Source organism: Choloepus didactylus, chromosome 4 (assembly GCF_015220235.1).
Source record: "Choloepus didactylus isolate mChoDid1 chromosome 4, mChoDid1.pri, whole genome shotgun sequence".
NCBI classification, from domain to species: domain Eukaryota; kingdom Metazoa; phylum Chordata; class Mammalia; order Pilosa; family Megalonychidae; genus Choloepus; species Choloepus didactylus.
Genome location: NC_051310.1, coordinates 134,023,350 through 134,037,009, shown reverse-complemented (window position 1 = coordinate 134,037,009; position 13,660 = coordinate 134,023,350). Strand labels below are relative to the sequence as shown.

Here is a 13,660-nt window from a genome sequence, read left to right as displayed (position 1 = left end):
TTAACTTTTTCTGCAGGAGCAGGGAAAAGTGAATATCAAATATTTCTATAACAACCACAGCAAAGGGGCAGGAGATTCAGCAGAATGGTATGTTAGGCTTGAACTGGGCTACAGCAAGTGTTCTGGAATTTTGCGGAGCTGTTTGCATAAAGGGAAGGCAGTAATTGACTCGGACTGACAGTATAACCCCAGAGGTCAATGAATAGCTGTTAGATGATTTCCCTAAGTGATATCCGGGAATACATTTCTATAATGTGAAAAGAGATATATGACTCAATTAAAAAAAAATAATGCATCCTTATATATGATACATAATAAACCTAAACCATCGCTTAAGGAAAATCAAAGTGTTGGGCCCTGGGTACCAAAGGGGCTCGGGAAATAAGGGCAAGGACCTAATGGTCAGTCTGCCGCTATCCTACCCCGGGAACTTTTCCCAGCTGGGAGACCCGTGGGGTTTTCAGAGCCGGGTGGGGGCTCCAGGCAGGGGAAGTTCAGAGCAGAGGGAGCGGCAGAAGCACGTGGGCTGAGGGGGGGTGGGAGGACGCAGACGGAGGAGTAACGGGTGGAAGTGTCAAAGAGGAAGGAGTGGAGGGCTGCTGGGGTGACAGGGTGTGGTCTGTGGGGGGAACAGGAGAACGCAACGCGCAGAGGAGGGCAGAGAGACCCACCAGGACGGAGGAGGCAGGGGGGGAGCGTGCCTGCGTCGCTCCGTGTGGTGACAGCGAGGAGCGCAGCGCGGAGGTCGGTGGTAAGGGGAGTTTCCCGTTCTCGCCAAGTGGAGCCCTAGGTCCAAGCTGCGCCAGCGCCTTCCGCCTGTGTCTGCGGTGCCAAACACCTGCCGAGTTCCGAGCGGGAGTCCGGCTGAGCCTTCGGCCTCCAAGTAAGTCCTGCCTTTTCTCCTCATCTCTCCTCTGCTGCCTCTGTCTCTTTATCTGCGGAGTGAAGAGCTTCTGCTGGGGGCTGAGCAAAAAGCGCACCAGGGCGCTCCAGCTGTGCCCACGGATGCTCCATCTTCCCGGCGCGCGCGGGCAGGCGCGGGGACCCGGCCCGGAGGCCCGGCCGCCCAGTTCCCGTGCGCAGCGCGGACGGAAGAGGCTGCAGAGTTGTTGGCACTGACGCTACCCGTCTTTTGTGTCTTCCCCGAGCCCAGAGCCGTGCCAGCCCGGGGGGGAGGGAGCGGAAGCCACTTTATGGCTCCTGGCCCCACCTCTTGCCCCCACCCCAAATCCTCCGAGATTTCAATATGTCGCGGGTTCGGGCGCAAGTGAGTGCCATCCTCACCCCCAGCTGCGGTAGCTGCATGCTGGAGGGCAGCTGGCCGGACCGCCAAGCCTCCTCCCTCTTTTGATTTTCTTTTTATATTCAGCATCTTTGGTGGGTGGGAGGAAGGACTGGCTGGGTGTTCATGGGCACATGGGCGTAGGGTAGGACCTACCTCTTGTTTTTCTTGGGTTTTGGACGGGAAAGGGTGGAGGCACCCATTGCCCCGAAGCCCTGAGCGTCCCGCGCTAGCTGGTTTGCACGCCGCCGGCGAGCAGGCGTTCGCTGGGTGGGTCTCTTGTCTGGCTCATTGTTCGCGGTGACTGTTCTTGGGGCCGGAATGATCGACACAGACGCCGATCCAGGGGCTGTAAATAAAAGTGAGGACTTGGGGGAGCGAGGGTCAAGGTTGCCGGGAAGAAAGGGGCTTACTCACTTTGGAAACGGACTTTCTTCCCCAGCTGGGAGGGGAATAGTAGTCGACAGCGAAAACCGCTCCTCAGTGCGAAACTTAAGATGTGACTAATTCACGGAGACAGCCTGGTGCATTAAACCCTCAGAGACAGGGCGCGATATTTGCCCATTGAAATTGTTTTCACAGTAATGAAGACGGAGTTTTAAGTGTTATTGCCAACTGGCTGCTCTTTTTTCCTAGCACCTGTTTCCCTTAAAGATTCCTCCTTGGGGTGTATTCTTTCGCTCCTTCCCCCCTTTTACGTATATGCATTTATTCTAGTTGAGCCTTCAGCTAATGTAATTGCGTGGTTCTGGGAGAAGAATTCGTTTTTTAAAACAAAGTGCAGTTTTCACTCTACAAACGGCAAAGCGCTGGCGTAGATGTTCATTGATCCCCCACCCTAACCACATGCTAACATTCATGGAGGCAGACATGTCCACCCGGAGTCAAAAGAGTCCGTTATCCTTAGTTGGAGATGCCAAAAGACATGCCGTGCATATTCATTTTGTTGCACGGTAGGATACTCTTGAATTTTTCCATTTCTTTAAATTACAAAGGTTATCACCTCTTTCTAGTGTCTATTCCTTCACCTGCTGTAAAGGAGGGTGCATTTTGCTGAAAAGGATTTTTCTTCTTTTTCTAAGGTCCGTGGGCGTTAATCAGAATAAACTCTTGACAAGAGGGATTTAAAAATTATTTTACTATGTATATGCATGTGAATATGTACATACATGTGTATTTGTGTATATGTATATACGTGTGTATGTATGTGTGTGTATATATATAAATATATGTAGCTGGTTGTAAATTCCAGTAATTGCTAACACACCAGCACACCCAACTACCCTGGTTGTGTTTTTTGACTTGCCTGATGGACTTGCTAAGTGCATCAGTCTGCTGAAGTCTATGGTTCCAGCCCCCAGGAGAAATACCTAATGTGAACACCTCTCTCTAACCACAAGTCTGATTCCTCAGGGAAAACCCATTCAGTAGGAGTGTTGTTTAGGGTGTGGAAAGCTGTGTGATTCATTCTAAAGAGGTAAGAGGGATTAGGTACATGATAAATAAAAAATGGCAACCTGGGTAGGCATCCAAATCATACTTGCAGTTACACAATATATACATGTGGAAAAGTACATTGTTCATTCTCTCTCTCTTTCCTTATCACTCTTAATATTTGTATCCTTAATGTTTTTCATAGCAATATTTGAACTTCTTGTTTGTTTTTTAGCTTTGAAAAAATCTTTTATATTTTCTGTCTATTATTATTTTAAATTCTGAATATCAATAGTGCTCATTGAATGGGTAGGATTATCTTTTAAATTGTCCTTTGTTTGCCTACTTGCATATCATGGCAACTTAATATGGGACCACATGAGCAATGAGTCAAGCAGGTTCTAATGGAGATTAAGACATGGAAGGTATCCACAACCATCCATAAACCGTATACTCATTTAACCACCTTCCCTCATGTCCAATTTTAGTTGTTTGCTTGTTTATCTTCTGTAATCTCCAGACCCCGAATTCTTTAGTGCATTGCTGCACTAAATCTTGATTGTATGAAGAATAGAACTTATTTATTTGGGTCTCATTTATCAGTCAACAATACTTAGTGTTCTCAACTCAATTATATCATTGAAACATGCATGACTTTAAAGTATATTGATAAAAGTCCTTCTAAACTTGTTTCTTCATTTGGAAAAAAAAAAAAAATCCTTGTGAAGCCATAATTTCATTGCAGTGAAGTCCCCTAGCCATTTGTATTTACCGAGTTTACTCTTCCACATGAAGAAAGAACCATTGTTTTGTTATCTAGGAGCTCAAGGAAAATGGAAAGTGAGAAAAGAAAATGAAGCACCCCAAAATCAAACACTTTAAAATGTTCTTGATGATTTTCTCCATTTGTAAAAATAATTTTTAAAGTAAAAAGTGTTTTTTTTTTTCTTAAAGATATGCTAAAAACTTACTAAGGTATCCTCAGGAAAAGAATTTTCAGGATAGGAACACTCATAAATAGTTGTTATATACAAACACATAATATGCATTTTTGAACCAGTTTCCTAAGATATTTTCTCCTTTCTATAGAATTATAAAACTAGTAAATTATTGCTATTGAAATAACATTGAAATCTTATCAAAGTTTATATTTAATCATACTGTCTTTTTGCAAGTGCATTAATTGTAATAGCCTGTTTGTTGAGATTAAAAAGAACATCATTGATGTCATGGTGTGCTTTGCATTTTAAAATAGTAGCTAATGAATTACAAACATTCATTACTCTACCACCACTTGCTGAAATTTCTCAGGACCCCCAAATAGAGAATTATTTGTACTATATACTATCATTCATTCCCCTGCTGAGTTTATGTTGAGCCCCATTTCTTCTTCAAAATTAATTGCCTTTTAAATTAATACATCATTGGCTCTGAATCCTTTGTTATTCTACTCTCATCTCATAAATTTATGTGTACTAATTTTCAGCATAGTCTGGTTAAGGGACTTCCTGTTGAAAACCTGTAGGAAATAGTGGGGGAGAGAGGTGAAGAGAGAAGAACAACCTTTATTAAGCCTGGAAAGAGCCAGAAGAGAAGAATAGGATTCAATGAATAAAATTCATTGAGCAGTATTTCTTTGACCTTTAAAAATCCAAGCTGTGTAGCTCTTAATATACATTTAGGTAATTCAGGCACTAAGTTCACATATCGTAAGGCAAAGTAATAGAGCATCACAGTGCCTGACTTTGTTACCTTTGAATGGTGACTTTAATTCGGTTCATTCTTCTTCATATTAAGTATTGAAAACTACTGACCCTTTGTTTTCCTGTGCTGTTTTTTGAGGGAGTGATATGAGAGGAAGCACAGTTCTATTTACGTAGAAAAGAGAATTGTCAATATTTATTGTGGAAGCATTTTATTTAAAATTTCAGTTTCTTCTATCAGTTCAGTGCTTATTAAATGCTTATTAAATATTTACTTAAGAAGATGATGTTTGACAACCAGTTTTCCTAACTAGATACACCCAGAAATAAATTGGTTAAGTTGATTCAAAAAAATGAATTTACCTCTTAAATTTAGGCCACTTTCTCACAAATTAATTTGAAGAAAAATTGCTGAACTAGTTTTTATTTTTAATAAGCAACATTGATTTAGATTCTGTTTAAATTGAAAATTAGCTTGATTGATTAATAAACACTTTAAACATTTATGAAATGAGTACATGAGTCAATAATTGTGTATATTTTTGATATATAGCTTTTATCTGAAGTTAGTTTATTTTTAAACTCAGGAGTAATGTGAATTTCTTAACTTATCACATTTTCTTCTTTTGCTTTGCCACCACCAGAAAGCTCAGAGCCAATCTGAGATCTAACTTAGCAATCATGAAGGGTTCCATGGAATGCATATCTGTGATATCTTTCTCTATGAACTTATTTTATTCTGCTGTATTTCTCTGAATGTCTCATATTCTCTTTTGTTTATTGTGGAAGGAGACAGACCATCAAAATTAATATGAGTGTTTAGAAATGCAATCAAGTCAGCAAGCATTTTTAAGGCCTAATATTGGAAATGCTGGGGGATATTAGGCAAACTAAGCCATAATTTGTGATCTTAAGATACTTACATTCTAGCTGGATAGGGAAGTTAACACATGAGGAGTCGACGAATATATATATATACACACATCTCTTGCATTAAATTGAAAACCCAGACTCTCTCTTTAACACTCAGCTACTACTTTCTAGGAAAGTATTATTGACATCAACCAGTAAAGAAAAGTAACCAAATCTTTTCATAAGAAGGATTCCTCTATGGGTACACTAAACCGCAAATAGTCTGAGGGTGTGAGGATAGAAATAAATGTGGAAAATAGCATTGTGATTCTGCTGTGGCGGGTTCTCTGGCATCTCCTCCCTACTTTTCCTCTCTCTCTCTCAGAATGGCTTTTCTGCTAGTTACCTGATCAACCAGTAGGTGAACTTGATTGACAGGTGTGGCAATTCCAGTGGCAAGCTAACCCCACCAGGCTGACAGCTCTTGGAATTTCTGCTTATGTAAATACAGTGTTTATTCTAAGTACTATACTTAAGTCCAGTAGTTAAGCTGAAGTGCCCACTGGTTGTTTCCCTTTGTACTTGAATCAACAACCATTTTCAGCTCTTAGAAGAGACCGCCCACAAAACTGTTCTTTTTGGCTGAAGGGAAACTCAGGGAGAAGAGAGCAAAAAATAAAGAAAGTTTGGAAAAAAAAAAAAAAGAAAGATAACTAAGTGATTGATCCTGGCTGACACGTTTATGGCTAAGGCTACAAACTCTGAATTAAACTTCCAAATCTCACCAGCTACCTCTGGGTATAAATCTGGTTTTCATCCCCTCCATCTCCTACATAGACACATCTGTCCCCCTCCTCCTCTCCAGACATCTCAATTACAGTTAATGTTAAAAATAATTTAAAGACTAAAGTGTAGATATTTCCCTGAACTGAAGCAAACTATTAAACAGACAATGGTTAAGTACTGATCATTTAAACTTGGCCTTTTAAAAAGTGCATTGGCTGCAATGAAAATCAGTGTATTAGTTCTCTTACTGTGCTTCCAATTATGATATAAATAGTGCATAAAGCTTTAAAATTTTCATCAAATTAATGTTTCACTGACATGGAAATTAACGACATCTAGGGTACATGCCATGTGATGATTCCTAATTGGCAAGTGAACCTCAGAGGATTATTTATAGATTATATTGCAACAAAGTGCTGGAGTAAATTCTTATTGTGCAGCTCAATTCAAATTGATGTTTTAGCTTTGATTCTCTCCACTTTTTTCATATCTCTTTTGATCTCTAAAGCCTCTTGAAATAGCTAAGGTGCCAAATATATAATTAATAACATTCAGGCAGAGAATTTGTCTTCAAATTATCCCTACGAGATTTAGAGACTAGTTAAGTATCTTTCACCAGCTTGTTCAGGTATGAATAGCCCTTGGGATTGTGAATTTGAACTCAAAGATTTGGTAACATCTATTTCCAGCCAAAGCATATCAGACAAATGTTCACACAGGAAAAGTAAGGTAGAAACTTGAACACTTATCAGGTGAATTAATTTTTAAGTATAGCTGCCTCTGAAGATCTAAGAGGAAATCCTATTCTATTCTCTAATGGTAATTGGGGTTTCTTTTATGTCTACTTTCCATTACATTTTACTTATGAAGAATGCAGTGAAAGAATAATAATGCATCTGCAATTCCCATGCTATGTTATTAAATCCAAATTTGGCCTTTCCTTTCTTTAATCTATGTCTATATCCTCCTAAACAAAGAATGACCAAATAAAAAATGAAAAAGTAAGCCCTTCATTTATTCCCCACATTTCTGTTCCGCATGTATTTTGTGCATGAGCTCATGAGACAATCAAAGATTTAAAAGCTGTAATTCTCTGCTCGCAAAGGTCTAACTTATTAGAGAAGTTTATAATTTATTAACTTTTTAAATGTTTTCTTCATGCTTTACCCAACCTGGAATGTCCTACTTTCCTAACCAAATTGGTCAAATGCCTATCTTTCTTAATATTTATTTAAAAGACACTTCCTGTTTGAAGGAGTCCTCATAGCTGAATGTAAAATTGCCGTTCCTAATTGGCAAGTGAAACTCAGAGGATTATTTATAGATTATATTGCAACAAAGTGCTGGAGTAAATGTATGTATGTATTTTACAGCCACTGTAAATATGAAAATGCTTCTAAAATCTAAAAAATTCTATATATAATATAGCATTTATTATAATTATTAATATCATTCTGAAGCCAAGGAGATAAACTAAATGTTGGATTCAAGCAACATGTATAAATAAATACTTGTCTTATTTGTAATGTTTTTTCCTAATAGTTGAATAATTTGTTCTTAGGCCTGTTAATTTTTTTAAAAATTTTTATATATGTTTTTTATTGAGATTGTTCACATACCATACAACTATCCAAAGATCCAAAGTGTACGCTCAATTGCCCATGGTACCATCATCAGCTGTGCATCCATCAACACAATTAATTTTTTTTTCAATTTTTAGAACATTTTCATTACTCCAGAAAAGAAATAAAGACAAAAAAAGGAAACTCAGAATCCTCCCATACCCCTAACCACGCCCCCCTCCATTACTGAGTCATAGTTTTGGTATAGTACATTTGTTACTGTTGATGAAAGAATGTTAAAATACTACTAACTGTAGTATATAGTTTGCAGTAAGTATATATTTTTTTCCTATAGGCCTCTCTATTATTAACTTCTAGTTCTAGCGTCATACATTTATTCTAGTTTGTGAGCAAGATTTCTAATATTTGTACAGTTAATCACAGACATTGTCCACCACAATATTCACTGTTTTATACATTCCCATCTTTTAACGTCCAAGTTTCCTTCTGGTGATATATGTGACTCTGAGCTTACCCTTTCCACCACCTTCACACACCGTTCAGCACTGTTAGTTATTCTCACAACGTGCTACCATCATCCCTGTCCATTTCCAAACATTTAAGTTCATTCTAGTTGAACATTCTGCTCATAATAAGCAACCACTCCCCATTCTTTAGCCTTGTTCTATATCCTGGTAACTTATATTTCATGTCTATGAATTTACATATTATAACTAGTTCATATCAGTGAGACCCTGCAATATTTGTTAGGCCTATTAATTTTTATTGACAAATGTATCCACCACTTATGAGGCCCTGGGATAGGTATAATCAAGACAGCTTGGTTTCTTGCTGATTAAGGTTTATGAGGAAACATCCTTTAATTTGGAAAAACTCACTTATTTTCATTAAAGATATTGAATGAGGATTTACCGTGTGCCAGGTTTTGAAATACAGAATGAGCATAAAAGAGAGATAAAAATGTCCTTGCCCTGAAGTAATTTAGAATCAAATGAGATAAAGACATTGAGTAAATGTGATAAACAAAATTATACATATCATCACAAGATATTTGTGGAGCTCTGAGGAAACATGTATGATACATTTTGGCTGCAGGTGGTGGTCTGGGGAATCTTAATAGGAAAATTTGAAACTAAAAGGGCAAGTAAAAGTTTAGCCAGTGAAGAAGCAGCGGACGGAACTCTCTGGCACAGAGCTGCTGGAGAAAAGACATAGAGTAGTCAGAGATGGAGAATCCGCGATGTCCAACAGGAAGCATCATGCATTAGACTGGAGTTCAGCATAGCAGTCTGGACTAGAGATGAAGTTTTGGAAGTTTAATCCTGATGAAATCCTACTCTCTTCTACATTTGCCTGCACCCATGCTGTGGAAACATGGCTAAAGAAACATATAACCATGCTGACTAGTACCGTTTCATATTGATTAATCATACAAGGACTCTTGAAGTTATTAGGCAATTACTATACTTCCCTACTCCTTTCATTCTCCTAGATGACTATATCATACTTTCCCCTCTCTCCTCCTAGCAGAAAGTAATGTTGAGAAATGTAAATGCAACTTATTCAAAGTGCAATGAGCAGACCTCGAACGGCCTCAAACAAGGACAAATATGATCTAAGTTAGGTCTTAAGGCAAAGAGCTAAAACACAGTCAAACTTACTTTATTCCAGATATTCATTTCATCCTCCTAACATCCTTACAAGACAGGTATTAATATCCTTATTTTAATAGATGGGAAAATTGAGGTAACAATCACTGCTGCAAGAGGTAGAATGGGGAGAACCTATGGGAGGCTAATTTGGTGAATTAAACTATCTATTCCCATAGACCTAGAACTTCCATTTTTAGTTGTTTATCCTTGAATAATAATCTGGGTTGTAGTCAAAGATTTATGTAAAAGATGATATTTAGAATAGTGAAAATTTAGAAACAACAAACCTGCTTAGAGATAGAAGAAAACAATAGAAAATAATAGTACATTATTACGATCAAATTTTAAGCATTGAGAAAAAGCATTTTTTCAATGAATAGATGTTGACAAGGTGAAACTAGATGATATAATGCAAAAACAGGCAAACTGAGAAACACCCAAAACTATATATAATGTATGATACAATTTTGGGTATGCACATAGAAAAGCCAGAAACTAAAGACCATATTAAAAAGCTGCCTTATTGGATATTGAGATGAAAAGTTTCTCTATAGCAGATCAATGGAAAATATGCCCAGTTTGGAAGAGAAAACTTCTGGATGTGAAGATCTTGGTAACATACAAAATGCCCATGGAATAAAGAATAGTGAAAATCATCTCTGTAGTGTGATTCAATAGTCCCTGAAAGATCCGTCCCCACCAGCTATTCCCCTTGTCTGCCACATCCAATCTACTAACAAGTCCCATATACTTGAGTGCTAATATATATCACAGATCCATCTGGTTCTCACCGTGTCCATTGCTATCCATCATTTCTGACCTGGATCACCATCTTAGCCTCCCACGGGTTCTTCTCATTTTATCTCTTGCAGTAATGATCATTAACTCCATTTTCCAATCTTTTAAAATGAGGATATTAATACCTGTCTTGTGAGGATGTTAGGAGGATGAAATGAATATCTGGAATAAAGTAAGTTAGACTATGTGTTAGCTCTTTGCCTGAAGACCTAACTCAGATCATATTTGTCCCTGTTTAAAGCCATTGGAAGGCTGCTCATTGCACTTTGAATAAAATCCTTACTGTGGCCGTCATTGACTTCGGCTCTTGCTGCTCTGCTTGCTCACTGTGTCTGCAAAAACACCAATTTCTGTCTTGTTTCAGGGCCTTTGCACTTGTTCTCTCTGCCTGGAACACTCTCACTTAACTCTTTGGCCACAGCTCGCTCCTGTCCTTCAGGTCTAACCTTCTGCCACCTCCTCTGAGATCCGTTCCCTGACTTCAGCTCACCTAAAGATGCCTCCTTCTCTTCTTTTTTTAATTCTCTAATCCTTGTTGTTTCCTTAGTAGAACTTATCCCAATTTGAACTTATTTTTGTTTGGTTAACTCCCCGCTTCCCCCATTTCACCACTAGACTTTAAATTCCATGAAACAAAGATAACCTCTGTCATGATTACATGCGTTTCATGTAAATGAAAGGGCCTGACATACAGTGGGCACCTAAACAAATATTGGACAGATGGCTGGCTGGCTGAGATTCTAATCTTTGTAACCATGATGTCGAATTTGTTGAAGGGTTCTTTATCTTCATATTTGCAAGGTATATATGTCACTAAGGAAATATAGAAGGTTAATTTATTCACACTTATCATTTTAGCTCTGCAGGTCCTTAAAAATACTTGTCAGAAGATAGGTGCATTTTGAAGATGTAGAGTTTGAGAGTGAAGAGGGAGTTGGCGGGTGAGTTCGAGTTCCCTAGACCTGAACATGCTTCAGGCCAGGACTTACCTTTGTAGAAACCTGGTGTCGGGGGTAGGGATGGGCTCGAGTGAGGTGGTGGTGTTAGGGTGTTGGTAGCTCAGGCATTCAAGACGAAGTGTTCAAGGCTATCCACTCATAAAGAACCAGGTTAAAAATACTACACAAAGTAAATTCCATAGCATTTTACGTCTTAGCTTTAGATTGTCTCTTGTTGAGCCAATACTCCACATAAACAATGCCAAAGTGAGTGGATGAAATATTTTTTTAATCAGACTAGTTATTTGATATCATGAAATAAAAACAAAACAGCTCGTTTGTAAAATGGAAGGCAGTCAAATCTGAGTCTGTGTGTGTGTGTATGTGTCTATCTTTGTGGAAAAAAAAGTTTTTTTCAAGTAGGAAAACACACTCTGTGGGGAAAGATGTTTTCATGTACTGCTTTTGATCGTAAAATTATAAAGGTGTGGAAAGTTTTGTATCAAGTGATATTCCCCTTCTTCTACCAGGAGGTGTCACTACAGCTCACACAGACTTAGTGTGTTCTGTAGGGACAAGCCCGTGCTAGCAACTTAACAGAACGTCACAACCCACCCACCAGGTTCTCTTCTGTTATCTAAAAATAATTTGACATAAAAATAATTATTTCCAGGTGGTTACTTCTCCTCCAAACAATTGTTGTCAGGAAGTAGCTGAAAGCTTAAAGACTTGTTCAATATTCTGAAAACCACATGCACTGACAGTGGACAGAAAAAGTAAAGAGCAGGGAAAAGGAAGAGAGAGAAACAGAAATATGAAAAGGAGAGTGAAAGAGAAGTGTTTCCAGTGATAGCATGCTGCTTGAAATTCCCTTAACACACTCTTCTCTCACCTGCCTGACATGACATATGTTGTCCCTCTCTGCCTCTCTTCTCTCCTGAGATAATTCCAGCTTGCTCTGCCAGCGATGTGATAATTAAATGAAAAACTATTATCTGTCGTTAAGCCAATAAACTACCCCAGATCTTTGAAACATATCATTTCTATCCCTTCTGAAAATATTACAAAATAGGTGTTATTAATAACATTTTATAGTTGAGGAAAATGAAAATTGGAAAAATATTCAAGGTTGCATGATCTGTGGCTGGGATTTGACCATAATTCCATCAGATTTCAAAGTCAGTCCCTTATTCTTTCCATGACAGTAGGCTCCCTCTGAAAAATGCTGCCTGCTGAAGGCTTTCCTAACATCCTTTCACCCCTGACCGGGTTGGACACCCCTCCTCTGGGTCCCGCGGCACTGAGCTCACCCTCTTCATGGAGTGGGTCACGATTCTCCATTTACGTATTTGCCTTTTTGCCCAGAGTCTGAGCCCCTGGAGGGTGAATATGATGTCTTGCCTCTGTAACCGAGTGCGAGGCTCTCTAATGTTGGTGAATTGGATGGGGGAACAAGAGAAGAGGCACCACCAAAGACAGGGCTCCAAGATGGGTGAGGGAGGGTATAGAAGGCAAGGACACTGGACTGCCTGCCTTCACTCACTGCCATTGGCTTTACTTGCTTCACGAGCACCTGCACAATGAAGTGGGAAGTCCAGGCACTCTTTGAAGGAGCAGGAACAGGGTTAAGGACCATTTAAGGAGGGAATACTCATCCAGCGCCGCCCACCCACTGTAGCTCCTCTAGGACTGGAGGGAAATGACAGGCATTCTAGAAGCTGTGCTTCCTGCTGACCTCTAGGTGGCAGCATGGCCCAGCTGTCAGAGCTCAGCTCAGTTCTTGGACTTCCCTAAAGCTGCCAGCCCCAGAACCGTTCTCAAGGCAGTTAGTGCCGTGGGAATGATTAATGGTGCTGCCGGCTCACTGCACCCTGAGGGTAATTGAGCCTGCAGTATTTTGGAGTCTGCAGAGAGACTTCCTGAGCTGCTTTCTGATGGAAGGGGCTGCAACATTTTGGACATTATATCCCTTCAGAGACTTCCCGAGGTCTCCTTCTTATACCTAGAATCAAGTCTTCAGGAGAATGCTTCAAAGAGGAATAATAGGCATGCCTTAAAATATGGGGAAATTGAACAGTCTTAATGTTTTTTCATATGTTTGGTTTGCTATACTTTCCATATTCTTTTTTTCTTCTTTGCTTCTGAAATAATATTCCTTTCCACCTGGCTTAAAGCAAATCCTCTGGAAGGTAGCTTATGTTAATTGACCAAGTATTTTGAAAGAGTGCAGGTGGAGCAGTATAAAATGTCTTTATTTAAATAAGCTCTAAACCCTTTTATATTTTAAGCTGAGGTATTTAAAAGTAAGATGATTGGAAATTTCTGAAGTTGCACACAATTCAAGAGAATGTGAAACATGTTAGAATGAGAGACTGGCACAAGGCTACAGTGTCCGTTTCTTCTAAATATACATGTGATATCAATTACAGAAAACAACCAACAAAAGACCTTAAGCTTGTCAGGTTGGGTTTGTGTTACTGCTTCTTTTCATTACAGTTTTTAGTAACTGGGGAAAATGCTGGATTCTAAATGCTTAAGAACCATGTCTTGAACAGGATATACTAATAGACAATAGCAATGTTGAGAAAAAAAAAAATACTCATGGATTCAGAAAATATTTCTTCATTTATGC

The 13,660-nt window shown here is 39.1% G+C and overlaps 1 protein-coding gene across 1 annotated transcript in view; it reads left to right on the top strand.

Annotated features, from left to right (window-relative positions):
- The first annotated feature begins 658 nt into the window (after positions 1-658).
- Positions 659-13,660, top strand: part of SEMA6D (semaphorin 6D) — a 614,253-nt gene continuing 601,251 nt past the window's right edge. The window contains exon 1 of the mRNA XM_037834069.1: positions 659-883. The gene's annotated coding sequence lies outside the window, so the exon portion shown is untranslated. The remainder of the gene's footprint in view (positions 884-13,660) is intronic.